This window comes from Ranitomeya imitator, chromosome 6 (genome assembly GCF_032444005.1).
Source record: "Ranitomeya imitator isolate aRanImi1 chromosome 6, aRanImi1.pri, whole genome shotgun sequence".
Taxonomy (NCBI): Eukaryota; Metazoa; Chordata; class Amphibia; order Anura; family Dendrobatidae; genus Ranitomeya; species Ranitomeya imitator.
The window spans coordinates 492687948-492713987 of NC_091287.1; the positions used below are offsets into that span (position 1 = coordinate 492687948).

At 47.3% G+C, this 26040-nt stretch overlaps 8 non-coding genes and 2 pseudogenes across 8 annotated transcripts; all 10 read left to right on the forward strand.

Moving 5' to 3' along the window:
- Positions 1 to 17392: 17392 nt before the first annotated feature.
- On the forward strand, positions 17393 to 17511 carry LOC138643899 (5S ribosomal RNA). Its single transcript, XR_011314408.1, has one exon. It is a non-coding gene; the product is annotated as a 5S ribosomal RNA (ribosomal RNA).
- A 650-nt stretch (positions 17512 to 18161) lies between these two features.
- On the forward strand, positions 18162 to 18281 carry LOC138644087 (5S ribosomal RNA; annotated as a pseudogene).
- Positions 18282 to 19210: 929 nt separating this feature from the next.
- On the forward strand, positions 19211 to 19329 carry LOC138643997 (5S ribosomal RNA). The gene has a single exon (XR_011314502.1). It is a non-coding gene; the product is annotated as a 5S ribosomal RNA (ribosomal RNA).
- Positions 19330 to 19978: 649 nt separating this feature from the next.
- LOC138644057 (5S ribosomal RNA) lies at positions 19979 to 20098 on the forward strand. Its single transcript, XR_011314559.1, has one exon. It is a non-coding gene; the product is annotated as a 5S ribosomal RNA (ribosomal RNA).
- Positions 20099 to 21028: 930 nt separating this feature from the next.
- LOC138643943 (5S ribosomal RNA) lies at positions 21029 to 21147 on the forward strand. The gene has a single exon (XR_011314451.1). It is a non-coding gene; the product is annotated as a 5S ribosomal RNA (ribosomal RNA).
- A 931-nt stretch (positions 21148 to 22078) lies between these two features.
- Positions 22079 to 22198, forward strand: LOC138644059 (5S ribosomal RNA). The gene has a single exon (XR_011314561.1). It is a non-coding gene; the product is annotated as a 5S ribosomal RNA (ribosomal RNA).
- A 929-nt stretch (positions 22199 to 23127) lies between these two features.
- On the forward strand, positions 23128 to 23246 carry LOC138644009 (5S ribosomal RNA). Its single transcript, XR_011314513.1, has one exon. It is a non-coding gene; the product is annotated as a 5S ribosomal RNA (ribosomal RNA).
- Positions 23247 to 23895: 649 nt separating this feature from the next.
- LOC138643955 (5S ribosomal RNA) lies at positions 23896 to 24015 on the forward strand. Its single transcript, XR_011314462.1, has one exon. It is a non-coding gene; the product is annotated as a 5S ribosomal RNA (ribosomal RNA).
- A 922-nt stretch (positions 24016 to 24937) lies between these two features.
- LOC138644022 (5S ribosomal RNA) lies at positions 24938 to 25056 on the forward strand. The gene has a single exon (XR_011314525.1). It is a non-coding gene; the product is annotated as a 5S ribosomal RNA (ribosomal RNA).
- A 649-nt stretch (positions 25057 to 25705) lies between these two features.
- On the forward strand, positions 25706 to 25825 carry LOC138644131 (5S ribosomal RNA; annotated as a pseudogene).
- Positions 25826 to 26040: the final 215 nt, after the last annotated feature.

Sequence of the window (26040 nt, forward strand, 5' to 3'; positions counted from 1 at the left end):
GTAGTACGGTATATTGCCCAGTCACGTAGTATATTGCCCAGCTACATAGTATATAGCAGAGCCACGTATTATATTGGCCAGCCACATAGTATATAGCAGATCCACGTAGTATATTGCCCAGTCAAGTAGTATATTGCCCAGCACAGAGCCACGTAGTATAGAGACTTTAAAAAAAAAAATAAACATATACTCACCTATAGCCCGTTGAAGTCCTGCTATACTCACCATCCGCCGCCTTTCCCGCTCCTCGCCACGCTCCCTGGATCGCTCCATTGCAAGCGGCAGCTTGCGGTCCCAGGGCTGGTGTGAGCAGGACCTATGATGACGTCGCGGTCACATGACCGTGACGTCACGGCAGGTCCTTGTCGCACACCAGCCCTGGGACGGGACCGGAAGCTGCCGCTTGCAATGTAGCGATCCCCGGAGCGTGTCGAGGAGCGAAAAAGACGGCGGAGGGTGAGTATAGCAGGTTTTTTTTTATATTATTTTTAACATAACCTATTTTTACTATTGATGTTGGGGACACACAGGGTTAATAGCAGCGGTAACGGAGCGCGTTACACCGTGGGCCCTTACCGCTGCCATTAACCCTGTGTGAGCGGTGAGCGGAGGGGATTATAAAGCGGGCGCCGGGCAGTGAGTGCAGGGGAGTAGGGGAGGGACTAATTGGACTGTGCCCGTCGCTGATTGGTCGCGGCAGCCATGAGAGGCAGCTGCCGAGACCAATCAGCGAACGAATAACCGTGACAGAAGGACAGACAGACGGAAGTACCCCTTAGACAATTATGTATATATATATATATATATACTGTATATATACAGTATATATATATATATATATATACTGTATATATACCCCTATACTATGTGTAGACATTTATCTTAGGCCGGCGTCACACTAGGCGTAAGACCATACGGTCCGTTTTTAACGGCCGTAATACGGCCGTAATAGCAGAAATGTTCCCAAAATAGTGATCCGTATGTCATCCATAGGCAGCGTGTGGCAGCGTATTTTGCGCATGGCATCTTCCGTATGTAATCCGTATGGCATCCGTACTGCGAGATTTTCTCGCAGGCTTGCAAAACCGACATCTAATGCTTCCTCTGCTGGTTGTCCTCATATGACCTCAAGCGTGGGAACTTTTCTGAATATTTTCCCAGGCTCGAGGTCATATGAGGACAACCAGCAGAGGGCGCAACACCGCAAATGAAGGTAACTACAGGTCATTGACCTACTTTCCATTCATTCGCTGGGGTTTTACATGCAGGAGCACAGCTGCATTATAGCAGAGCTCCTGCCTGTAAAATAATTTAACCCCTTCAGATGGATTTACATCGTGGGACATATCGACGGAAGGTATGAGATATTGTTGGTTTATTATTTTTAATTTGTTACAGGTCGAGGGTCTTCAGGTGGATTGAGAGTCTAATAAAATATTACAACAACCTGTTCGTTTATTTCATTAAAATACTTTGCAATATTGTGTGTGTGTTTTTTTAACCATTTCATACTATTGGATTAATAATGGATAGGTGTCATAATTGACGCCTTTCCATTATTAATCTGGCTTAATGTCACCTTACAATAGCAAGGTGACATTAACCCTTCATTACCCCATATCCCACCACTACACGGGAGTGGGAAGAGAGTGGCCAAGTGCCAGAATATGCGCATCTTCCAGATGTGCCTTTTCTGGGGTGGCTGGGGGCAGATGTTTTTAGCCAGGGGGGCCAATAACCATGGACCCTCTCCAGGCTATTAATATCTGCCCTCAGTCACTGGCTTTACTACTCTGGCTGAGAAAATTGCGCGGGAGCCCACGCCAATTTTTTCAGCCATTTAACCCTTTAATTTAATAGTAAGAGCGCCCAAATGTTGCACATGCACACTACTAACATTAGTAGTGTGGAATATGCAAAAAAATGGTGATATGAGATGGTTTACTGTATGTAAACCATGTCTCATATCATGTCGGGTTTAGGAAGGAGATAGCAAAAGCCGACAATTGAATTACCGGCTTTTAAGCTATCTAGCGCTGTATGTCAGCAGTCAGCAATAGTGCAAGTTCCACCACTTAAAAAGATGAGAGGCGTCTGTAATTTACATCATAGGTAGACCTCAACTATGGGAGACAAACTGAGAAAAAAAAATCCAGAAAATCACATTGTCTGTTTTCTTAACATTTTATTTGCATATTATGGTGGAAAATAAGTATTTGGTCAGAAACAAAATATCATCTCAATACTTTGTAATATATCCTTTGTTGGCAATGACAGAGGTCAAACGTTTTCTGTAAGTCTTCACAAGGTTGCCACACACTGTTGTTGGTATGTTGGTCCATTCCTCCATGCAGATCTCCTCTAGAGCAGTGATGTTTTTGGCTTTTCGCTTGGCAACACGGATTTTCAACTCCCTCCAAAGGTTTTCTATAGGGTTGAGATCTGGAGACTGGCTAGGCCACTCCAGGACCTTGAAATGCTTCTTACGAAGCCACTCCTTCGTTGCCCTGGTGGTGTGCTTTGGATCATTGTCATGTTGAAAGACCCAGCCACGTTTCATCTTCAATGCCCTTGCTGATGGAAGGAGGTTTGCACTCAAAATCTCACGATACATGGCCCCATTCATTCTTTCATGTACCCGGATCAGTCGTCTTGGCCCCTTTGCAGAGAAACAGCCCCAAAGCATGATGTTTCCACCACCATGCTTTACAGTAGGTATGGTGTTTGATGGATGCAACTCAGTATTCTTTTTCCTCCAAACACGACAAGTTGTGTTTCTACCAAACAGTTCCAGTTTGGTTTCATCAGCCCATAGGACATTCTCCCAAAACTCCTCTGGATCATCCAAATGCTCTCTAGTAAACTTCAGACGGGCCCGGACATGTACTGGCTTAAGCAGTGGGACACGTCTGGCACTGCAGGATCTGAGTCCATGGTGGCGTAGTGTGTTACTTACGGTAGGCCTTGTTACATTGGTCCCAGCTCTCTGCAGTTCATTCACTAGGTCCCCCCGCGTGGTTCTGGGATTTTTGCTCACCGTTCTTGTGATCATTCTGACCCCACGGGGTGGGATTTTGCGTGGAGCCCCAGATCGAGGGAGATTATCAGTGGTCTTGTATGTCTTCCATTTTCTAATTATTGCTCCCACTGTTGATTTCTTCACTCCAAGCTGGTTGGCTATTGCAGATTCAGTCTTCCCAGCCTGGTGCAGGGCTACAATTTTGTTTCTGGTGTCCTTTGACAGCTCTTTGGTCTTCACCATAGTGGAGTTTGGAGTCAGACTGTTTGAGGGTGTGCACAGGTGTCTTTTTATACTGATAACAAGTTTAAACAGGTGCCATTACTACAGGTAATGAGTGGAGGAAAGAGGAGACTCTTAAAGAAGAAGTTACAGGTCTGTGAGAGCCAGAAATCTTGATTGTTTGTTTCTGACCAAATACTTATTTTCAACCATAATATGCAAATAAAATGTTAAAAAAACAGACAATGTGATTTTCTGGATTTTTTTTCTCAGTTTGTCTCCCATAGTTGAGGTCTACCTATGATGTAAATTACAGACGCCTCTCATCTTTTTAAGTGGTGGAACTTGCACTATTGCTGACTGACTAAATACTTTTTTGCCCCACTGTATATGTGTCTCAATGACATATATATATATATATATATATATACCTATTCTATGTGTAGACATTTATTCTACCTATTCTATTGTAAGCTGTCAGTGTGATTTTACTGTACACTGCACTGAATTGCCAGCTTTTCTCTCTAACACCGCTGCGTATTTCTCGCAAGTCACACTGCTGGTCCGTTTGTAATCTGTATTTTTCTCGCCCCCATAGACTTTCATTGGCGTACTTTTTGCGCAATACGGTGACAAACACAGCATGCTGCGTTTTTCTACGGCCGTAGAAGACCGTATAATTCGGATCAGTAAAATACGGCAGATAGGAGCTGGGCCATAGAGAATCATTGTGCCGTATGCAATCCGTATTTTCTGTACCTCTCATACGTCCGTAAAACTCGCTAGTGTGAGGCCGGCCATATATGTATAAAACTTCCATTGTATTGAAGAATAGTTGAAAAATAGAAAAGAGCACAGTTACATGCAGTCAGATCAGCCAGTGGACATCTAGAACCAGCATGTTTCGGCCATGATTGAGGCTGTGTGCACACGTTGCGTTTTTTTTTGCGGTTTTTCCCGATAAAAACGCTATAAAACCGCAAAAAAACGCATACAATAAGCATCCCATCATTTAGAATGAATTCCGCATGTTTTGTGCACATGATGCGTTTTTTTTCCACGAAAAAAACGCATCGCGGTAAAAACCGCTGCATGTTCATTCATTTTGCGTTTTTTTTGTGGATTTCCCACTACAAAATGCATTGGGAAGTGTCCGGAAAAAAACGCGGCAAAATCGCGGCAAAAACGCATGCGGTTTTCTTGCGGATTTCTTGCAGAAAATGTCCGGTTTTTCTCAGGAATTTTCTGCGAGAAATCCTGAACGTGTGCACATAGCCTAAGGCCTTGTCACAGGCCAAATCATGTTGGTTGTAGATGTCCACTGGCTGATCTGACTGCATGTAACTGTGCTCTTTTCTATTTTTCTTCAATACAATGGAAGTTTTATACATATATGACCTCTGAAGGTGCAGCGGATTCTTCATCGCCGGGTCATACACATTTTTTTTTATTTCATTGCTGTGGCTGCCGAGTCGCGACCCTGGCTGACAGACAGACTCCTGGAGTGAGACGAGGACGGTGAGCTGATTAAAAATCTTTTTTTTTTCTTGTTAAGCTTTTTAAAATCTGGAGCCCAAAACTGGATCCCATATTCTAGATGTGGCCTCACCAGTGATTTATACATTTTATAAAGGGGAATAATATGTTGGAAGTGCGGGATTTTATCTCTTTATACATCCTAAAATCTTGATTGCTTTGCGGCTGCTGCCTGACATTGAGTGCTGCTGCTCAGCTGCCTTGTAACCAGAATACCCAAGTCCTCCTGTTCTGTAGTCCCGAGTATACACCCATGTACTGTATATCCATTGTATAGTTTTGTGCTCACTCCGCTGCTCTTGAGGTAGGCACTGGAGGCAGTTTACATGCAAAGTCCAGGCAAGTTTATTTAACTTTATAAATTGCTCTGGGTGGCAAAACACAACAGCGCCTTCTCAGGCACAAAGTGAAAACAAATAGTCCATATGGTATTGTGGGTCCACCCGCTCAGACCAGTGCCTTTAGCAACATACACTGGCGGTCTCCTCACCTCCAGCCACAGACCTCAAATGGGAGACTCGGCATCCATTTTATCTGCCAAACCACGCCCCTGGGGTTGGGATATGTGAGTGGTCATTCCCACCCATCTCTTATGACTGCTCGTAAAACCCAGCCCTGGAATGGCCAAATAAAATTCTCTCAGCACTATATGTGCTGGAGCATGCTTCCGAGCTCACATCACCGCAGCTAACAGCCGCGATGACACATATCTCCCCTCAAGGACTCATCCGGCGGCCATCTTACACCAGCAATAGGATTACTCTGTCCCAGGTGCATTACTCTACATTTATCTACATTAAAGGGAACCTGTCACCCCCAAAATGGAAGGTGAGCTAAGCCCACCAGCATCAGGGGCTTATCTACATAGTAACATAGTAACATAGTTAGTAAGGCCGAAAAAAGACATTTGTCCATCCAGTTCAGCCTATATTCCATCATAATAAATCCCCAGATTTACGTCCTTCTACAGAACCTAATAATTGTATGATACAATATTGTTCTGCTCCAGGAAGACATCCAGGCCTCTCTTGAACCCCTCGACTGAGTTCGCCATCACCACCTCCTCAGGCAAGCAATTCCAGATTCTCACTGCCCTAACAGTAAAGAATCCTCTTCTATGTTGGTGGAAAAACCTTCTCTCCTCCAGACGCAAAGAATGCCCCCTTGTGCCCGTCACCTTCCTTGGTATAAACAGATCCTCAGTGAGATATTTGTATTGTCCCCTTATATACTTATACATGGTTATTAGATCGCCCCTCAGTCGTCTTTTTTCTAGACTAAATAATCCTAATTTCGCTAATCTATCTAGGTATTGTAGTTCTCCCATCCCCTTTATTAATTTTGTTGCCCTCCTTTGTACTCTCTCTAGTTCCATTATATCCTTCCTGAGCACCGGTGCCCAAAACTGGACACAGTACTCCATGTGCGGTCTAACTAGGGATTTGTACAGAGGCAGTATAATGCTCTCATCATGTGTATCCAGACCTCTTTTAATGCACCCCATGATCCTGTTTGCCTTGGCAGCTGCTGCCTGGCACTGGCTGCTCCAGGTAAGTTTATCATTAACTAGGATCCCCAAGTCCCTCTCCCTGTCAGATTTACCCAGTGGTTTCCCGTTCAGTGTGTAATGGTGATATTGATTCCTTCTTCCCATGTGTATAACCTTACATTTATCATTGTTAAACCTCATCTGCCACCTTTCAGCCCAAGTTTCCAACCTATCCAGATCCATCTGTAGCAGAATACTATCTTCTCTTGTATTAACTGCTTTACATAGTTTTGTATCATCTGCAAATATCGATATTTTACTGTGTAAACCTTCTACCAGATCATTAATGAATATGTTGAAGAGAACAGGTCCCAATACTGACCACTGCGGTACCCCACTGGTCACAGCGACCCAGTTAGAGACTATACCATTTATAACCACCCTCTGCTTTCTATCACTAAGCCAGTTACTAACCCATTTACACACATTTTCCCCCAGACCAAGCATTCTCATTTTGTGTACCAACCTCTTGTGCGGCACGGTATCAATCGCTTTGGAAAAATCGAGATATACCACGTCCAATGACTCACCGTGGTCCAGCCTATAGCTTACCTCTTCATAAAAACTGATTAGATTGGTTTGACAGGAGCAATTTCTCATAAACCCATGCTGATATGGAGTTAAACAGTTATTCTCATTGAGATAATCCAGAATAACATCCCTCAGAAACCCTTCAAATATTTTACCAACAATAGAGGTTAGACTTACTGGCCTATAATTTCCAGGTTCACTTTTAGAGCCCTTTTTGAATATTGGCACCACATTTGCTATGCGCCAATCCTGCGGAACAGACCCTGTCGCTATATAGTCCCTAAAAATAAGAAATAATGGTTTATCTATTACATTACTTAGTTCTCTTAGTACTCGTGGGTGTATGCCATCCGGACCCGGAGATTTATCTATTTTAATCTTATTTAGCCGGTTTCGCACCTCTTCTTGGGTTAGATTGGTGACCCTTAATATAGGGTTTTCATTGTTTCTTGGGATTTCACCTAGCATTTCATTTTCCACCTCTCTGACCTTTCCCGGCGCCTGCGCACTGCAGTACTTTGCTGTGCCCTCAACAGGTCAGACAAAGTACGCCTGCGCGGAGCCGCAGCGTGAAGACCAGAAGAGGACGTCATCCTATGAAGATGGGAGGCCCCGGACCGGACCGCGACGCCCATTGGACCAGAACCGGACCAGGACCGCCCCTGGGTGAGTATAATATAACCTCTTTTTCTCATCTTTCAGGATACATTGGGGGCTTATCTACAGCATTACAGAATGCATTATAGAATGCTGTAGATAAGCCCCTGATGCCGGTGGGCTTAGCTCAACTTCCATTTTGGGGGTGACAGGTTCCCTTTAAACCTCATTTGTCAAGTGTTTGCCCATTCAGTCATCTTATCCAGATTGTTTTGCAATATTGCGATGTGAAAGTCAGATTATAATATGTTACACAGTTTGGTGTCGTCAGAAAAGACTGACACTTTACCGCAGGTCAGTTTACGCTATATAAAAAGCACAGCGGGCAGGAGATTTCTATAAATCTCATCCACTTTGCTGGACCTGTGAGACACTGCGTTTTTGATGCAGTGAAAATACACAGTGTCTAAAACTGACTGTGGATGCACAGCCTTATACATCAACAATTTAAAATATAATGATAGCCCAAATACAGTTTCCTATGTGGACAGTGTTGTACGGCGACCATATTTTTTAAACATTCATTGAGTTTAATGGGCAAGTCTGACCCCCAAAAAAACAGATCACACTAGTGCATGCTTTTCAATACATGTTCTGTCCAAGAAAAACATGGATAAAACAAGTACATGAAAAATGAATGAACGAGACCTTACAGATGACATTATACTTATCTAATTTGTCTAATAAAAAGAGATAAGTGAGTCTACCTGACTGCGTTGTTAGTCCTCCCTAACGACTCTGTCAGATAGCCTTTTTTTGTATACTTGTTCTGTCCTTGTTTTTCATGGATAGAACTGCCCATTGTAGTTTTTGGGGCTGTGTGCATGTCCGTGGTTTGCGGATCAAGCGTCCGCAATAAAAAGTGAAGACGTCTGTTTTTGATCCGAGTCGTGAATCAAATTTGCACAAACTAGTCCATGGGTCTGTGAAAGTCACAGGTAGTACATGGATGTTATCCTGTTTGCATTGTAGTGATGTCCATTTTTCACTGACCGCCAGAAGAAAGCATCTTCAGTTGTCTTTGCAAAACTGATCGTAAAAACTGACACACTGACTAAAGAGTGATGAAAATCTGTCCGTCCATTTTTTTTTTGCTGCATTGCTTAATCTGCAATAAAAGAATGGACGTGTGTGAATGAGCCCCAATTACCAACATCGCAATGTAGTGTTTTCTGAAAATGCAAATACATGAGTGCCCTCTAGTGGCTACAACTTGCATTTCATTAACTGTACATTGGTGTACAATAACAAATTGTATTGTGGTACCGTGTTAGCCAGAAAAATCGATGTGAATACTTTTCTGCCCAATGATGACAGAAGTTTTCTAGGAGTGATACCTCTATTGGCTAACCAGAAAATAATATGTTTGCAAACATTTTGGGGGTGACAGGTTCCCTTTAATGTAGATAAATGTAGAGTAATGCACCTGGGACAGAGTAATCCTATTGCTGGTGTAAGATGGCCGCTGGATGAGTCCTTGAGGGGAGATATGTGTCATCGCGGCTGTTAGCGGCAGTGATGTGTGCTCTGAAAGCTGCAAACATATTATTTTCTGGTTAGCCAATAAAGGTATCACTCCTAGAATACTTCTGTCATCATTGGGCAGAAAAGTATTCACACCGATTAACTGTACATTATATTAGTTGGGATCAGATAAGTTCACATTTCATAACGGAATTTTAGCAAATATAAATGTGATCTCTATACATATATTTTGTCAGTGCTGCATCTACTTAAATCCTTTTATCAGGAAGCTCCATGGACGGCTGTTACAGACGGATGATGCCTCATGTGCTAACATTCCCGCAGATCCTGTATAGCAAAAAAAGTGAAAAATCTTCCTGACTCATACAGTAATTTGGCATAAATTGGGTTCACAGAGGTCTATGGATACAACTGGATACTCTAAGTATTGGTCTTTTTCCTCATTGGATTCTCCGCTGAGGTACATGAGGGCGTCAGGTAATGAAGTATGGGTGCATCTTCTGTTACCACATTAAAATATATGGTGACAAACAGGGCAGAAAAAAAATTGCAAATCAGTATTTAAAAAAAAACAAAAAAAAAAACATGACTACTTTGGACCACAAGGTGGCGACATTTCACTCACCGTCTTCTTGACACCACATAGTAGATCAGGCACAGGAAGTTCAATAACTCCACTGATCGAGTTAAACATGTTGTTCCTGCGCCTCTTTGTTCCTGAGATGTGGCCCCTACTTCCCTGTATGTAAATCTGGTCTTGTTATCCAACGGGGTGTGGTCATCGAGTCTTCTTGTGGATGTTTTCTTGAGGAACACACCTCCTTAGATAGCAAGACTAGATTCATATTCAGATAAGGAAAGAGTCAGTCGGCCATATAACGCTTGATGGGGATTGCATCGCAATGCTCGGACTGACCTGCGGCTCTACCAATCTGAGCAAGACAGTATGTATTTCTATTCAGCTGTCACGCTGGGGTCAGGAGAGCCGCCGGCCAGTCCTCATTAAGAGGTTTATCATTAATCTTTTATCTTTGTTGTCTTCACCTATTGGATCTAATTTTCTTCAAAAATGTATACCATGACTGATATGAATGCGGTCCCAGGAAACAAAACACAATCGTATTTCTTCCAAGGTAGGTTCTCATGATTACAACTACAGTAAAGTAATACGGAAAAAGCATGCTGTGATTCAGGCCTCTAATTGGCATTACAGGTAAAAATGTATTATATCAAACTGGTTTGAATCCAATGAAGATCACTGTCCCGAATAGAGCAGAGGTGCACATGTTCGGGCCTCTGCGCCATTCATTGTCTATGGGACTGCTGGAGAAAGCTGAGAACTGCTATCTCTGGCGGTCCCATGGAAGATGATTGGAACGGAGGCCGAACGTGTGCACCTCTGCTCTTTTCATGATGAGGCCAGTCCTTGGGGGTCCAAAGTCCCAATCTTGTGATCGTTGCAGTTGCAGCTGTCAGACTCCCAGCGATCAGCATGGATAAGCGATAACTTGTCTTTGGAACAACACTTTAATTTAAACAACAACCTACAGTACAATAAAGCTTCGATTGTACGATGCTGTCATCTGCCATGCACTGGGTGGGCACAGTGCTGATATTTTGTCTTCCCGTCCTCCAGATTGTGCCCTGCTCTTTCTCATTACCTTTCTTTTTCTTGAGGTCAGTTTTTTAGGTGATTTTGGACGTGGTTTCCTTGTGTTCGGATCATGTTGGTTCTTGTTTATTTTTATACTGGTGAGGTGGATTTTCTAAGCCACGTTTGCACAACATTTTATAGTTCAATGGCCACAATGTCATATTGAACCAATTCGAAGGGCTGCAAAAAAATTTAAAGGGGCACTTGCAGGAATACATTGGCAGGACCACCGTCATGACATTAATACATTATCAGAATCAAGTTTTCAGTATTTGAGAAGTATTTGGAGAGTTTCTGCTCCACAAAATCAGTGTGTACACACCCAAACTTACGCCAAGTTTTCTTAAAATTAATTTTCAAAGTTTTGCAAAAAGTGACTTTCTGTGTTGCATGCCTTTATGTTTCTCCTCATAACTCAGGCCAGAACTAAGATACAGAAATTGGGAAAACTCTATTCCACTCAGAACTGTACAAGCTTCCACCCAATATGTCACAAGAGTATATTTGTTAGTATTTTACCCATGCGGACTCAAATGCATTTTAAAAAAATCAATATGATATAAAGTTTAAAAAAAATTCACATGTGCCTCCAATGCTCCTAGCCACATCTGTACCAAAATTCAGGTTGGGATGTCAAAGGGATCATACTTCAAAACATATCTATGTGAACATTGTCAATCTGAAAAATTGTAATTCAGATCTGTTCAGCCTGTAGTCTAAAGGTACCTTCACACATAACGATATTGTTAACGATATCGTTGCTTTTTGTGACGTAGCAACGATATCGTTAATGAAATCGTTATGTGTGACAGCGACCAACGATCAGGCCCCTGCTGAGAGATCGTTGGTCGCTGAATAAAGTCCAGAACTTTATTTCGTCGCTGGACTCCCGTGGACATCGCTGGATTGGCATGTGTGACACCGATCCAGCGATGTCTTCACTGGTAACCAGGGTAAACATCGGGTAACTAAGCGCAGGGCCGCGCTTAGTAACCCAATGTTTACCCTGGTTACCATCCTAAAAGTAAAAAAAAAAAAAAACACTACATACCTACCTACCGCTGTCTGTCCCCAGCGCTGTGCTCTGCACTCCTCCTGCACTGGCTGTGAGCGTCGGTTAGCCAGAAAGCAGAGCGGTGACGTCACCGCTCTGCTTTCCGGCCGCTGTGCTCACAGCCAGTACAGGAGGAGTGCAGAGCACAGCGCTGGAGGACAGACGGCTGTAGGTAAGTATGTAGTGTTTGTTTTTTTTTTACTTTTAGGATGGTAACCAGGGTAAACATCGGGTTACTAAGCGCGGCCCTGCGCTTAGTTACCCGATGTTTACCCTGGTTACCGGCATCGTTGGTCGCTGGAGAGCTGTCTGTGTGATCGTTGTCGGTATCGCTGCAGTGTCGCTTAATGTGAAGGGGCCTTAAGGCTGCCGTCACACTATCAGTATTTGGTCAGTATTTTACATCAGTATTTGTAAGCCAAAACCAGGACTGGGTGATAAATGCAGAAGTGGCACATATGTTTCTATTATACTTTTCCCCTATTTGTTCCACTCCTGGTTTTGGCTTACAAATACTGATGTAAAATACTGACAAAGGCTGGAGTCACACTCAGCGTAAGACAATACGGTCCGTATATTACGGCCGTAATACGCTTAAAAGTCCCCAAAATAGTGGTCCGTAGCTCCTCCATAGGCAGGGTGTGTCAGCGTATTTTGCGCATGGCATCCTCCGTATGTAATCCGTATGGCATCCGTACTGCGTGTTTTTCTCGCAGGCTTGCAAAACCGACATACGGATATACAAGGGATCCATGTGTAAAAAAAAAAAACCCCACACATATATATATATATATATATATGTATATATATACACACAGTATATATGTCAGTAGACACATACAGTATATAGTAACATAGTAACATAGTAACATAGTAACATAGTAACATAGTTAGTAAGGCCGAAAAAAGACATTTGTCCATCCAGTTCAGCCTATATTCCATCATAATAAATACCCAGATCTACGTCCTTCTACAGAACCTAATAATTGTATGATACAATATTGTTCTGCTCCAGGAAGACATCCAGGCCTCTCTTGAACCCCTCGACTGAGTTCGCCATCACCACCTCCTCAGGCAAGCAATTCCAGATTCTCACTGCCCTAACAGTAAAGAATCCTCTTCTATGTTGGTGGAAAAACCTTCTCTCCTCCAGACGCAAAGAATGCCCCCTTGTGCCCGTCACCTTCCTTGGTATAAATAGATCCTCAGCGAGATATTTGTATTGTCCCCTTATATACTTATACATGGTTATTAGATCGCCCCTCAGTCGTCTTTTTTCTAGACTAAATAATCCTAATTTCGCTAATCTATCTGGGTATTGTAGTTCTCCCATCCCCTTTATTAATTTTGTTGCCCTCCTTTGTACTCTCTCTAGTTCCATTATATCCTTCCTGAGCACCGGTGCCCAAAACTGGACACAGTACTCCATGTGCGGTCTAACTAGGGATTTGTACAGAGGCAGTATAATGCTCTCATCATGTGTATCCAGACCTCTTTTAATGCACCCCATGATCCTGTTTGCCTTGGCAGCTGCTGCCTGGCACTGGCTGCTCCAGGTAAGTTTATCATTAACTAGGATCCCCAAGTCCTTCTCCCTGTCAGATTTACCCAGTGGTTTCCCGTTCAGTGTGTAATGGTGATATTGATTCCCTCTTCCCATGTGTATAACCTTACATTTATCATTGTTAAACCTCATCTGCCACCTTTCAGCCCAAGTTTCCAACTTATCCAGATCCATCTGTAGCAGAATACTATCTTCTCTTGTATTAACTGCTTTACATAGTTTTGTATCATCTGCAAATATCGATATTTTACTGTGTAAACCTTCTACCAGATCATTAATGAATATGTTGAAGAGAACAGGTCCCAATACTGACCCCTGCGGTACCCCACTGGTCACAGCAACCCAGTTAGAGACTATACCATTTATAACCACCCTCTGCTTTCTATCACTAAGCCAGTTACTAACCCATTTACACACATTTTCCCCCAGACCAAGCATTCTCATTTTGTGTACCAACCTCTTGTGCGGCACGGTATCAAACGCTTTGGAAAAATCGAGATATACCAACGTCCAATGACTCACCGTGGTCCAGCCTATAGCTTACCTCTTCATAAAAACTGATTAGATTGGTTTGACAGGAGCGATTTCTCATAAACCCATGCTGATATGGAGTTAAACAGTTATTCTCATTGAGATAATCCAGAATAACATCCCTCAGAAACCCTTCAAATATTTTACCAACAATAGAGGTTAGACTTACTGGCCTATAATTTCCAGGTTCACTTTTAGAGCCCTTTTTGAATATTGGCACCACATTTGCTATGCGCCAGTCCTGCGGAACAGACCCTGTCGCTATAGAGTCACTAAAAATAAGAAATAATGGTTTATCTATTACATTACTTAGTTCTCTTAGTACTCGTGGGTGTATGCCATCCGGACCCGGAGATTTATCTATTTTAATCTTATTTAGCCGGTTTCGCACCTCTTCTTGGGTTAGATTGGTGACCCTTAATATAGGGTTTTCATTGTTTCTTGGGATTTCACCTAGCATTTCATTTTCCACCGTGAATACCGTGGAGAAGAAGGTGTTTAATATGTTAGCTTTTTCCTCGTCATCTACAACCATTCTTTCCTCACTATTTTTTAAGGGGCCTACATTTTCAGTTTTTATTCTTTTACTATTGATATAGTTGAAAAACAGTTTGGGATTAGTTTTACTCTCCTTAGCAATGTGCTTCTCTGTTTCCTTTTTGGCAGCTTTAATTAGTTTTTTAGATAAAGTATTTTTCTCCCTATAGTTTTTTAGAGCTTCAATGGTGCCATCCTGCTTTAGTAGTGCAAATGCTTTCTTTTTACTGTTAATTGCCTGTCTTACTTCTTTGTTTAGCCACATTGGGTTTTTCCTATTTCTAGTCCTTTTATTCCCACAAGGTATAAACCGCTTACACTGCCTATTTAGGATGTTCTTAAACATTTCCCATTTATTATCTGTATTCTCATTTCTGAGGATATTGTCCCAGTCTACCAGATTAAGGGCATCTCTAAGCTGTTCAAACTTTGCCTTCCTAAAGTTCAATGTTTTTGTGACTCCCTGACAAGTCCCCCTAGTGAAAGACAGGTGAAACTGCACAATATTGTGGTCGCTATTTCCTAGATGCCCGACCACCTGCAGATTTGTTATTCTGTCAGGTCTATTAGATAGTATTAGGTCTAAAAGTGCTGCTCCTCTGGTTGGATTCTGCACCAATTGTGAAAGATAATTTTTCTTGGTTATTAGCAGAAACCTGTTGCCTTTATGGGTTTCACAGGTTTCTGTTTCCCAGTTAATATCCGGGTAGTTAAAGTCCCCCATAACCAGGACCTCATTATGGGTTGCAGCTTCATCTATCTGCTTTAGAAGTAGACTTTCCATGCTTTCTGTTATATTTGGGGGTTTGTAACAGACCCCAATGAGAATTTTGTTACCATTTTTCCCTCCATGAATTTCAACCCATATGGACTCGACATCCTCATTCCCTTCGCTAATATCCTCCCTTAAAGTGGACTTTAGACAAGACTTTACATAGAGACAAACCCCTCCTCCTCTCCGATTTTTACGATCCTTTCTAAACAGACTGTAACCCTGTAAGTTAACTGCCCAGTCATAGCTTTCATCTAACCATGTCTCGGTTATTCCCACTATGTCAAAGTTACCTGTAGATATTTCTGCTTCTAGTTCTTCCATCTTGTTTGTCAGGCTTCTGGCGTTTGCGAGCATGCAGTTTAGAGGATTTTGTTTTGTTCCAATCTCCTCACTGTGGATTGTTTTAGAAATGTTCTTACCTCCCTTCTGAGTATGTTTTCCTGGGTCGTCTTTGTTCGAGTCTAATGTTTTTCTTCCCGTCCCCTCTTCTTCTAGTTTAACGCCCTCCTGATGAGTGTAGCGAGTCTTCTGGCGAATGTGTGTTTCCCAGGTTTGTTGAGGTGTAGTCCGTCTCTGGCGAGGAGTCCATCATACCAGTAATTCACACCGTGGTCCAGGAATCCAAATCCTTGGATTAACGTCTTTTTCTGCAAAGAAGCTTGTGTAACTAACCCAATCAGATGGCTACCCAGGACCCAAATTCATTGCTGGGAAGGAGCGGAAGGGAATTGGGGGGTGTTTTCCTGCTAAGGCACAGAAATAATCATAAGAAGAAGAAAAAACAAGAGAGTCTGACGCATGGTGGTGCTGAGGCTGCAGGGGCAAATAGGTGTGGCCACATGCAAGCATATGTGCGTGCTCGCTTGCGTGTGAGTGTGCGCTTCCTAGTTGTGGCGCGCTGCAGACAGTCAAAGGGGTTGTTCCCTTTCAATAAAAGTTCATCCCAGCTTGCAGGCTATTAGAAAGCAACAAACCACCCTGTACTCACCCTACCCGGGTCCACCGGAGGGTCTCAGCGCTGCTCTAGGTCTGTGGCATTAGCTGCGACGCTGACGTCACGTCGGCAGCCGATCAGTGAGCTCAGCGGCTCTGAGCAGGGCGTTCTGCCTACAAACCCTTTAAGGGAGACAGCAAAAAAGTGAAGAGAAAGGAAAGCACAAAAGGGCCTCTTGCTGAGCACTGGACAGGGCAGCCAGCAGCCAGACTGCAAAGTAGAAAAGCAGCAAGTGAGAGACTTGTCTCTGCCTACGGCCACACCACCCTGGATACGTCCGATCTCGGAAGCAAAGCAGTGCTAGGCTTGGACAGTACTTGGATGGGAGACCTCCTGGGAACAACAGGTGCTGTAGACTGTTTTGATAACATTTTGCCCTCTTGCTCAGCTCGGCTAGTATAGAGCGGCGCCTTGCCAGACACCGACCTTACATAACCTAGAGGCTGGAAGCCCCAAGCCCCACAAGGCTTCTGAGACTGCAGCTAAGGACGCTACCCTGCCGCCTCCTCGCATGCCTCACACCGAGATCCCTGCCGTGGCTAGGAGTGCTTATTGACCTCGCAGCCTGCCTTCTGGAAATGATGGCATTATAAGCATCCCGGACCGTGAAGGGGGCAGATTTTCAGCGGGCGCCCCGGGAATGATTTTTAGAGGCCGGCCGGCCAGCCGGCAGCAATAACGTCTTTTTCTGCAAAGAAGCTTGTGTAACTAACCCAATCAGATGGCTACCCAGGACCCAAATTCAGGGCTGGGAAGGAGCGGAAGGGAATTGGGGGGTGTTTTCCTGCTAAGGCACAGAAATAATCATAAGAAGAAGAAAAAACAAGAGAGTCTGACGCATGGTGGTGCTGAGGCTGCAGGGGCAAATAGGTGTGGCCACATGCAAGCATATGTGCGTGCTCGCTTGCGTGTGAGTGTGCGCTTCCTAGTTGTGGCGCACTGCAGACAGTCAAAGGGGTTGTTCCCTTTCAATAAAAGTTCATCCCAGCTTGCAGGCTATTAGAAAGCAACAAACCACCCTGTACTCACCCTACCCGGGTCCACCGGAGGGTCTCAGCGCTGCTCTAGGTCTGTGGCATTAGCTGCGACGCTGACGTCACGTCGGCAGCCGATCAGTGAGCTCAGCGGCTCTGAGCGGGGCGTTCTGCCTACAAACCCTTTAAGGGAGACAGCAAAAAAGTGAAGAGAGAGGAAATCACAAAAGGACCTCTTGCTGAGCACTGGACAGGGCAGCCAGCAGCCAGACTGCAAAGTAGAAAAGCAGCAAGTGAGAGACCTGTCTCCGCCTACGGCCACACCACCCTGAACACGCCTGATCTCGTCTGATCTCGGAAGCTAAGCAGGGTCAGGCCTGGTTAGTACTTGGATGGGAGACCGCCTGGGAATACCAGGTGCTGTAGGCTTTTGTTTTTCCTTCCTTCTACCAGCAGGGGTCACTCTCCTCTATGCCTTTTTTCCATTCCCTTTCACAAGGGCACACATGCTTCTTTCTTCTTTTCATTTGCTTTCACTCTTGCGCTGTTCCATCCTTGTAAAAAACCAGCATCCTTCTCATCACCGTGGGCCTCCAGCATTGTTGCTTATTTACTTTTAATACTAGGCTTCTTTTACAACAGGACCAGCGCCTCCTGCGGGCTTGGAAGCAACCGCCGGCAACCTGGTGGCCAGTTTACAGGTCAAAGCAAGCAGAACACCTTTGCAGGCAACACGACCCCCTGAAGAGCAGCTCGCAGTCACTCGCAACCAGCTCACCCTCTTCCTTCATTCGCTCCTGGACGTCTCGATCCGTCTTAAGTTGCTGCTCCAGCTGGCTCTTTCTGTCGCGTCCCCCCCAGATGAATGGTTTAGCCTGCAGGAGACCCTGCGTCGAGCCATTTTTAAAGACACCTGATGCTCAGGCCCTGCTGCGGCGGGTGTTTCACTGCAAAACAAGCAACGCCTATAGTGGCAGCCCAGCCTTTGCATGGGCCCTTCGGAGCCCGCCTCCACATGGTCAGAGTTCTCGCCACCACGCGAGCCTGAGGAAGGCTGGCCAGTCGATGGGCCAAGCAGCGTCTACTGGCCATACCACTCTGGATACGCCTGATCTCGTCCGCTCTCGGAAGCAAAGCAGGGCTGGGCTTGGACAGTACTTGAATGGGAGACCTCCTGGGAACACCAGGTGCTGTAGACTGTTTTGATAACATTTTGCCCCCTTGCTCAGCTCGGCTAGTATAGAGCGGCGCCTTGCCAGACACCGACCTTACATAACCTAGAGGCTGGAAGCCCCAAGCCCCACAAGGCCTCTGACACTGCAGCTAAGGACGCTACCCTGCCGCCTCCTCGCATGCCTCACACCGAGATCCCTGCCGTGGCTAGGAGTGCTTATTGACCCCGCAGCCTGCCTTCTGGAAATGATGGTATTATAAGCATCCCGGACCGTGAAGGGGGCAGATTTTCAGCGGGCGCCCCGGGAATGATTTTTAGAGGCCGGCCAGCCGGCAGCAATAACGTCTTTTTCTGCAAAGAAGCTTGTGTAACTAACCCAATCAGATGGCTACCCAGGACCCAAATTCAGGGCTGGGAAGGAGCGGAAGGGAATTGGGGGGTGTTTTCCTGCTAAGGCACAGAAATAATCATAAGAAGAAGAAAAAACAAGAGAGTCTGACGCATGGTGGTGCTGATGCTGCAGGGGCAAATAGGTGTGGCCACATGCAAGCATATGTGCGTGCTCGCTTGCGTGTGAGTGTGCGCTTCCTAGTTGTGGCGCGCTGCAGACAGTCAAAGGGGTTGTTCCCTTTCAATAAAAGTTCATCCCAGCTTGCAGGCTATTAGAAAGCAACAAACCACCCTGTACTCACCCTACCCGGGTCCACCGGAGGGTCTCAGCACTGCTCTAGATCTGTGGCATTAGCTGCGACGCTGATGTCACGTCGGCAGCCGATCAGTGAGCTCAGCGGCTCTGAGCAGGGCGTTCTGCCTACAAACCCTTTAAGGGAGACAGCAAAAAAGTGAAGAGAAAGGAAAGCACAAAAGGGCCTCTTGCTGACCACTGGACAGGGCAGCCAGCAGCCAGCAGCCAGACTGCAAAGTAGAAAAGCAGCAAGTGAGAGACCTGTCTCTGCCTACGGCCACACCACCCTGAACACGCCCGATCTCGTCTGATCTCGGAAGCTAAGCAGGGTCAGGCCTGGTTAGTACTTGGATGGGAGACCGCCTGGGAATACCAGGTGCTGTAGGCTTTTGTTTTTCCTTCCTTCTACCAGCAGGGGTCACTCTCCTCTATGCCTTTTTTCCATTCCCTTTCACAAGGGCACACATGCTTCTTTCTTCTTTTCATTTGCTTTCTCTCTTGCGCTGTTCCATCCTTGCAAAATGCCAGCATCCTTCTCATCACCGTGGGCCTCCAGCATTGTTGCTCATTTACTTTTAATACTAGGCTTCTTTTCAACAGGACCAGCGCCTCCTGCGGGCTTGGAAGCAACCGCCGGCAACCTGGTGGCCAGTTTACAGGTCAAAGCAAGCAGAACACCTTTGCAGGCAACATGACCCCCTGAAGAGCAGCTCGCAGTCACTCGCAACCAGCTCACCCTCTTCCTTCATTCGCTCCTGGACGTCTCGATCCGCCTCAAGTTGCGGCTCCAGCTGGCTCTATCTGTCGCGTCCCCCCCAGATGAATGGTTTAGCCTGCAGGAGACCCTGCGTCGAGCCATTTTTAAAGACACCTGTTGCTCAGGCCCTGCTGCGGCGGGTGTTTCACTGCAAAACAAGCAACGCCTATAGTGGCAGCCCAGCCTTTGCATGGGCCCTTCGGAGCCCGCCTCCACATGGTCAGAGTTCTCGCCACCACGCGAGCCTGAGGAAGGCTGGCCAGTCGATGGGCCAAGCAGCGTCTACTGGCCACACCACCCTGGATACGCCTGATCTCGTCCGCTCTCAGAAGCAAAGCAGGGCTGGGCTTGGACAGTACTTGGATGGGAGACCTCCTGGGAACACCAGGTGCTGTAGACTGTTTTGATAACATTTTGCCCCCTTGCTCAGCTCGGCTAGTATAGAGCGGCGCCTTGCCAGACACCGACCTTACATAACCTAGAGGGTGGAAGCCCCAAGCCCCACAAGGCCTCTGAGACTGCAGCTAAGGACGCTACCCTGCCGCCTCCTCGCATGCCTCACACCGAGATCCCTGCCGTGGCTAGGAGTGCTTATTGACCTCGCAGCCTGCCTTCTGGAAATGATGGCATTATAAGCATCCCGGACCGTGAAGGGGGCAGATTTTCAGCGGGCGCCCCGGGAATGATTTTTAGAGGCCGGCCGGCCGGCCAGCCGGCAGCAATAACGTCTTTTTCTGCAAAGAAGCTTGTGTAACTAACCCAATCAGATGGCTACCCAGGACCCAAATTCAGGGCTGGGAAGGAGCGGAAGGGAATTGGGGGGTGTTTTCCTGCTAAGGCACAGAAATAATCATAAGAAGAAGAAAAAACAAGAGAGTCTGACGCATGGTGGTGCTGAGGCTGCAGGGGCAAATAGGTGTGGCCACATGCAAGCATATGTGCGTGCTCGCTTGCGTGTGAGTGTGCGCTTCCTAGTTGTGGCGCACTGCAGACAGTCAAAGGGGTTGTTCCCTTTCAATAAAAGTTCATCCCAGCTTGCAGGCTATTAGAAAGCAACAAACCACCCTGTACTCACCCTACCCGGGTCCACCGGAGGGTCTCAGCGCTGCTCTAGGTCTGTGGCATTAGCTGCGACGCTGACGTCACGTCGGCAGCCGATCAGTGAGCTCAGCGGCTCTGAGCGGGGCGTTCTGCCTACAAACCCTTTAAGGGAGACAGCAAAAAAGTGAAGAGAGAGGAAATCACAAAAGGACCTCTTGCTGAGCACTGGACAGGGCAGCCAGCAGCCAGACTGCAAAGTAGAAAAGCAGCAAGTGAGAGACCTGTCTCTGCCTACGGCCACACCACCCTGAACACGCCCGATCTCGTCTGATCTCAGAAGCTAAGCAGGGTCAGGCCTGGTTAGTAGTTGGATGGGAGACCGCCTGGGAATACCAGGTGCTGTAGGCTTTTGTTTTTCCTTCCTTCTACCAGCAGGGGTCACTCTCCTCTATGCCTTTTTTCCATTCCCTTTCACAAGGGCACACATAATAATCTTAATAATAATAATCTTTATTTTTATATAGCGCTAACATATTCCGCAGCGCTTTACAGTTTGCACACATTATCATCACTGTCCCCGATTGGGCTCACAATCTAGAATTCCTATCAGTATGTCTTTGGAATGTGGGAGGAAACCGGAGTGCCCGGAGGAAACCCACGCAAACACGGAGAGAACATACAAACTCTTTGCAGATATTGTCCTGGGTGGGATTAGAACCCAGGACCCCAGCGCTGCAAGGCTGTAGTGCTAACCACTGCGCCACACATGCTTCTTTCTTCTTTTCATTTGCTTTCACTCTTGCGCTGTTCCATCCTTGTAAAAAAACAGCATCCTTCTCATCACCGTGGGCCTCCAGCATTGTTGCTTATTTACTTTTAATACTAGGCTTCTTTTACAACAGGACCAGCGCCTCCTGCGGGCTTGGAAGCAACCGCCGGCAACCTGGTGGCCAGTTTACAGGTCAAAGCAAGCAGAACACCTTTGCAGGCAACACGACCCCCTGAAGAGCAGCTCGCAGTCACTCGCAACCAGCTCACCCTCTTCCTTCATTCGCTCCTGGACGTCTCGATCCGTCTTAAGTTGCTGCTCCAGCTGGCTCTTTCTGTCGCGTCCCCCCCAGATGAATGGTTTAGCCTGCAGGAGACCCTGCGTCGAGCCATTTTTAAAGACACCTGATGCTCAGGCCCTGCTGCGGCGGGTGTTTCACTGCAAAACAAGCAACGCCTATAGTGGCAGCCCAGCCTTTGCATGGGCCCTTCGGAGCCCGCCTCCACATGGTCAGAGTTCTCGCCACCACGCGAGCCTGAGGAAGGCTGGCCAGTCGATGGGCCAAGCAGCGTCTACTGGCCATACCACCCTGGATACTCCTGATCTCGTCTGCTCTCGGAAGCAAAGCAGGGCTGGGCTTGGACAGTACTTGGATGGGAGACCTCCTGGGAACACCAGGTGCTGTAGACTGTTTTGATAACATTTTGCCCCCTTGCTCAGCTCGGCTAGTATAGAGCGGCGCCTTGCCAGACACCGACCTTACATAACCTAGAGGCTGGAAGCCCCAAGCCCCACAAGGCCTCTGACACTGCAGCTAAGGACGCTACCCTGCCGCCTCCTCGCATGCCTCACACCGAGATCCCTGCCGTGGCTAGGAGTGCTTATTGACCCCGCAGCCTGCCTTCTGGAAATGATGGCATTATAAGCATCCCGGACCGTGAAGGGGGCAGATTTTCAGCGGGCGCCCCGGGAATGATTTTTAGAGGCCGGCCAGCCGGCAGCAATAACGTCTTTTTCTGCAAAGAAGCTTGTGTAACTAACCCAATCAGATGGCTACCCAGGACCCAAATTCAGGGCTGGGAAGGAGCGGAAGGGAATTGGGGGGTGTTTTCCTGCTAAGGCACAGAAATAATCATAAGAAGAAGAAAAAACAAGAGAGTCTGACGCATGGTGGTGCTGAGGCTGCAGGGGCAAATAGGTGTGGCCACATGCAAGCATATGTGCGTGCTCGCTTGCGTGTGAGAGTGCGCTTCCTAGTTGTGGCGCGCTGCAGACAGTCAAAGGGGTTGTTCCCTTTCAATAAAAGTTCATCCCAGCTTGCAGGCTATTAGAAAGCAACAAACCACCCTGTACTCACCCTACCCGGGTCCACCGGAGGGTCTCAGCACTGCTCTAGATCTGTGGCATTAGCTGCGACGCTGATGTCACGTCGGCAGCCGATCAGTGAGCTCAGCGGCTCTGAGCAGGGCGTTCTGCCTACAAACCCTTTAAGGGAGACAGCAAAAAAGTGAAGAGAAAGGAAAGCACAAAAGGGCCTCTTGCTGACCACTGGACAGGGCAGCCAGCAGCCAGCAGCCAGACTGCAAAGTAGAAAAGCAGCAAGTGAGAGACCTGTCTCTGCCTACGGCCACACCACCCTGAACACGCCCGATCTCGTCTGATCTCGGAAGCTAAGCAGGGTCAGGCCTGGTTAGTACTTGGATGGGAGACCGCCTGGGAATACCAGGTGCTGTAGGCTTTTGTTTTTCCTTCCTTCTACCAGCAGGGGTCACTCTCCTCTATGCCTTTTTTCCATTCCCTTTCACAAGGGCACACATGCTTCTTTCTTCTTTTCATTTGCTTTCTCTCTTGCGCTGTTCCATCCTTGCAAAATGCCAGCATCCTTCTCATCACCGTGGGCCTCCAGCATTGTTGCTTATTTACTTTTAATACTAGGCTTCTTTTCAACAGGACCAGCGCCTCCTGCGGGCTTGGAAGCAACCGCCGGCAACCTGGTGGCCAGTTTACAGGTCAAAGCAAGCAGAACACCTTTGCAGGCAACATGACCCCCTGAAGAGCAGCTCGCAGTCACTCGCAACCAGCTCACCCTCTTCCTTCATTCGCTCCTGGACGTCTCGATCCGCCTCAAGTTGCGGCTCCAGCTGGCTCTTTCTGTCGCGTCCCCCCCAGATGAATGGTTTAGCCTGCAGGAGACCCTGCGTCGAGCCATTTTTAAAGACACCTGTTGCTCAGGCCCTGCTGCGGCGGGTGTTTCACTGCAAAACAAGCAACGCCTATAGTGGCAGCCCAGCCTTTGCATGGGCCCTTCGGAGCCCGCCTCCACATGGTCAGAGTTCTCGCCACCACGCGAGCCTGAGGAAGGCTGGCCAGTCGATGGGCCAAGCAGTGTCTACTGGCCACACCACCCTGGATACGCCCGATCTCGTCCGATCTCGGAAGCAAAGCAGGGCTGGGCTTGGACAGTACTTGGATGGGAGACCTCCTGGGAACACCAGGTGCTGTAGACTGTTTTGATAACATTTTGCCCCCTTGCTCAGCTCGGCTAGTATAGAGCGGCGCCTTGCCAGACACCGACCTTACATAACCTAGAGGCTGGAAGCCCCAAGCCCCACAAGGCCTCTGAGACTGCAGCTAAGGACGCTACCCTGCCGCCTCCTCGCATGCCTCACACCGAGATCCCTGCCGTGGCTAGGAGTGCTTATTGACCTCGCAGCCTGCCTTCTGGAAATGATGGCATTATAAGCATCCCGGACCGTGAAGGGGGCAGATTTTCAGCGGGCGCCCCGGGAATGATTTTTAGAGGCCGGCCAGCCGGCAGCAATAACATCTTTTTCTGCGAAGAAGCTTGTGTAACTAACCCAATCAGATGGCTACCCAGGACCCAAATTCAGGGCTGGGAAGGAGCGGAAGGGAATTGGGGGGTGTTTTCCTGCTAAGGCACAGAAATAATCATAAGAAGAAGAAAAAACAAGAGAGTCTGACGCATGGTGGTGCTGAGGCTGCAGGGGCAAATAGGTGTGGCTACATGCAAGCATATGTGCGTGCTCGCTTGCGTGTGAGTGTGCGCTTCCTAGTTGTGGCGCGCTGCAGACAGTCAAAGGGGTTGTTCCCTTTCAATAAAAGTTCATCCCAGCTTGCAGGCTATTAGAAAGCAACAAACCACCCTGTACTCACCCTACCCGGGTCCACCGGAGGGTCTCAGCGCTGCTCTAGGTCTGTGGCATTAGCTGCGACGCTGACGTCACGTCGGCAGCCGATCAGTGAGCTCAGCGGCTCTGAGCAGGGCGTTCTGCCTACAAACCCTTTAAGGGAGACAGCAAAAAAGTGAAGAGAAAGGAAAGCACAAAAGGGCCTCTTGCTGAGCACTGGACAGGGCAGCCAGCAGCCAGACTGCAAAGTAGAAAAGCAGCAAGTGAGAGACCTGTCTCTGCCTACGGCCACACCACCCTGAACACGCCCGATCTCGTCTGATCTCGGAAGCTAAGCAGGGTCAGGCCTGGTTAGTACTTGGATGGGAGACCGCCTGGGAATACCAGGTGCTGTAGGCTTTTGTTTTTCCTTCCTTCTACCAGCAGGGGTCACTCTCCTCTATGCCTTTTTTCCATTCCCTTTCACAAGGGCACACATGCTTCTTTCTTCTTTTCATTTGCTTTCTCTCTTGCGCTGTTCCATCCTTGCAAAATGCCAGCATCCTTCTCATCACCGTGGGCCTCCAGCATTGTTGCTTATTTACTTTTAATACTAGGCTTCTTTTCAACAGGACCAGCGCCTCCTGCGGGCTTGGAAGCAACCGCCGGCAACCTGGTGGCCAGTTTACAGGTCAAAGCAAGCAGAACACCTTTGCAGGCAACATGACCCCCTGAAGAGCAGCTCGCAGTCACTCGCAACCAGCTCACCCTCTTCCTTCATTCGCTCCTGGACGTCTCGATCCGCCTCAAGTTGCGGCTCCAGCTGGCTCTTTCTGTCGCGTCCCCCCCAGATGAATGGTTTAGCCTGCAGGAGACCCTGCGTCGAGCCATTTTTAAAGACACCTGATGCTCAGGCCCTGCTGTGGCGGGTGTTTCACTGCAAAACAAGCAACGCCTATAGTGGCAGCCCAGCCTTTGCATGGGCCCTTCGGAGCCCGCCTCCACATGGTCAGAGTTCTCGCCACCACGCGAGCCTGAGGAAGGCTGGCCAGTCGATGGGCCAAGCAGCATCTACTGGCCACACCACCCTGGATACGCCCGATCTCGTCCGATCTCAGAAGCAAAGCAGGGCTGGGCTTGGACAGTACTTGCATGGGAGACCTCCTGGGAACACCAGGTGCTGTTGACCGTTTTGATAACATTTTGCCCCCTTGCTCAGCTCGGCTAGTATAGAGCGGCGCCTTGCCAGACACCGACCTTACATAACCTAGAGGCTGGAAGCCCCAAGCCCCACAAGGCCTCTGACACTGCAGCTAAGGACGCTACCCTGCCGCCTCCTCGCATGCCTCACACCGAGATCCCTGCCGTGGCTAGGAGTGCTTATTGACCCCGCAGCCTGCCTTC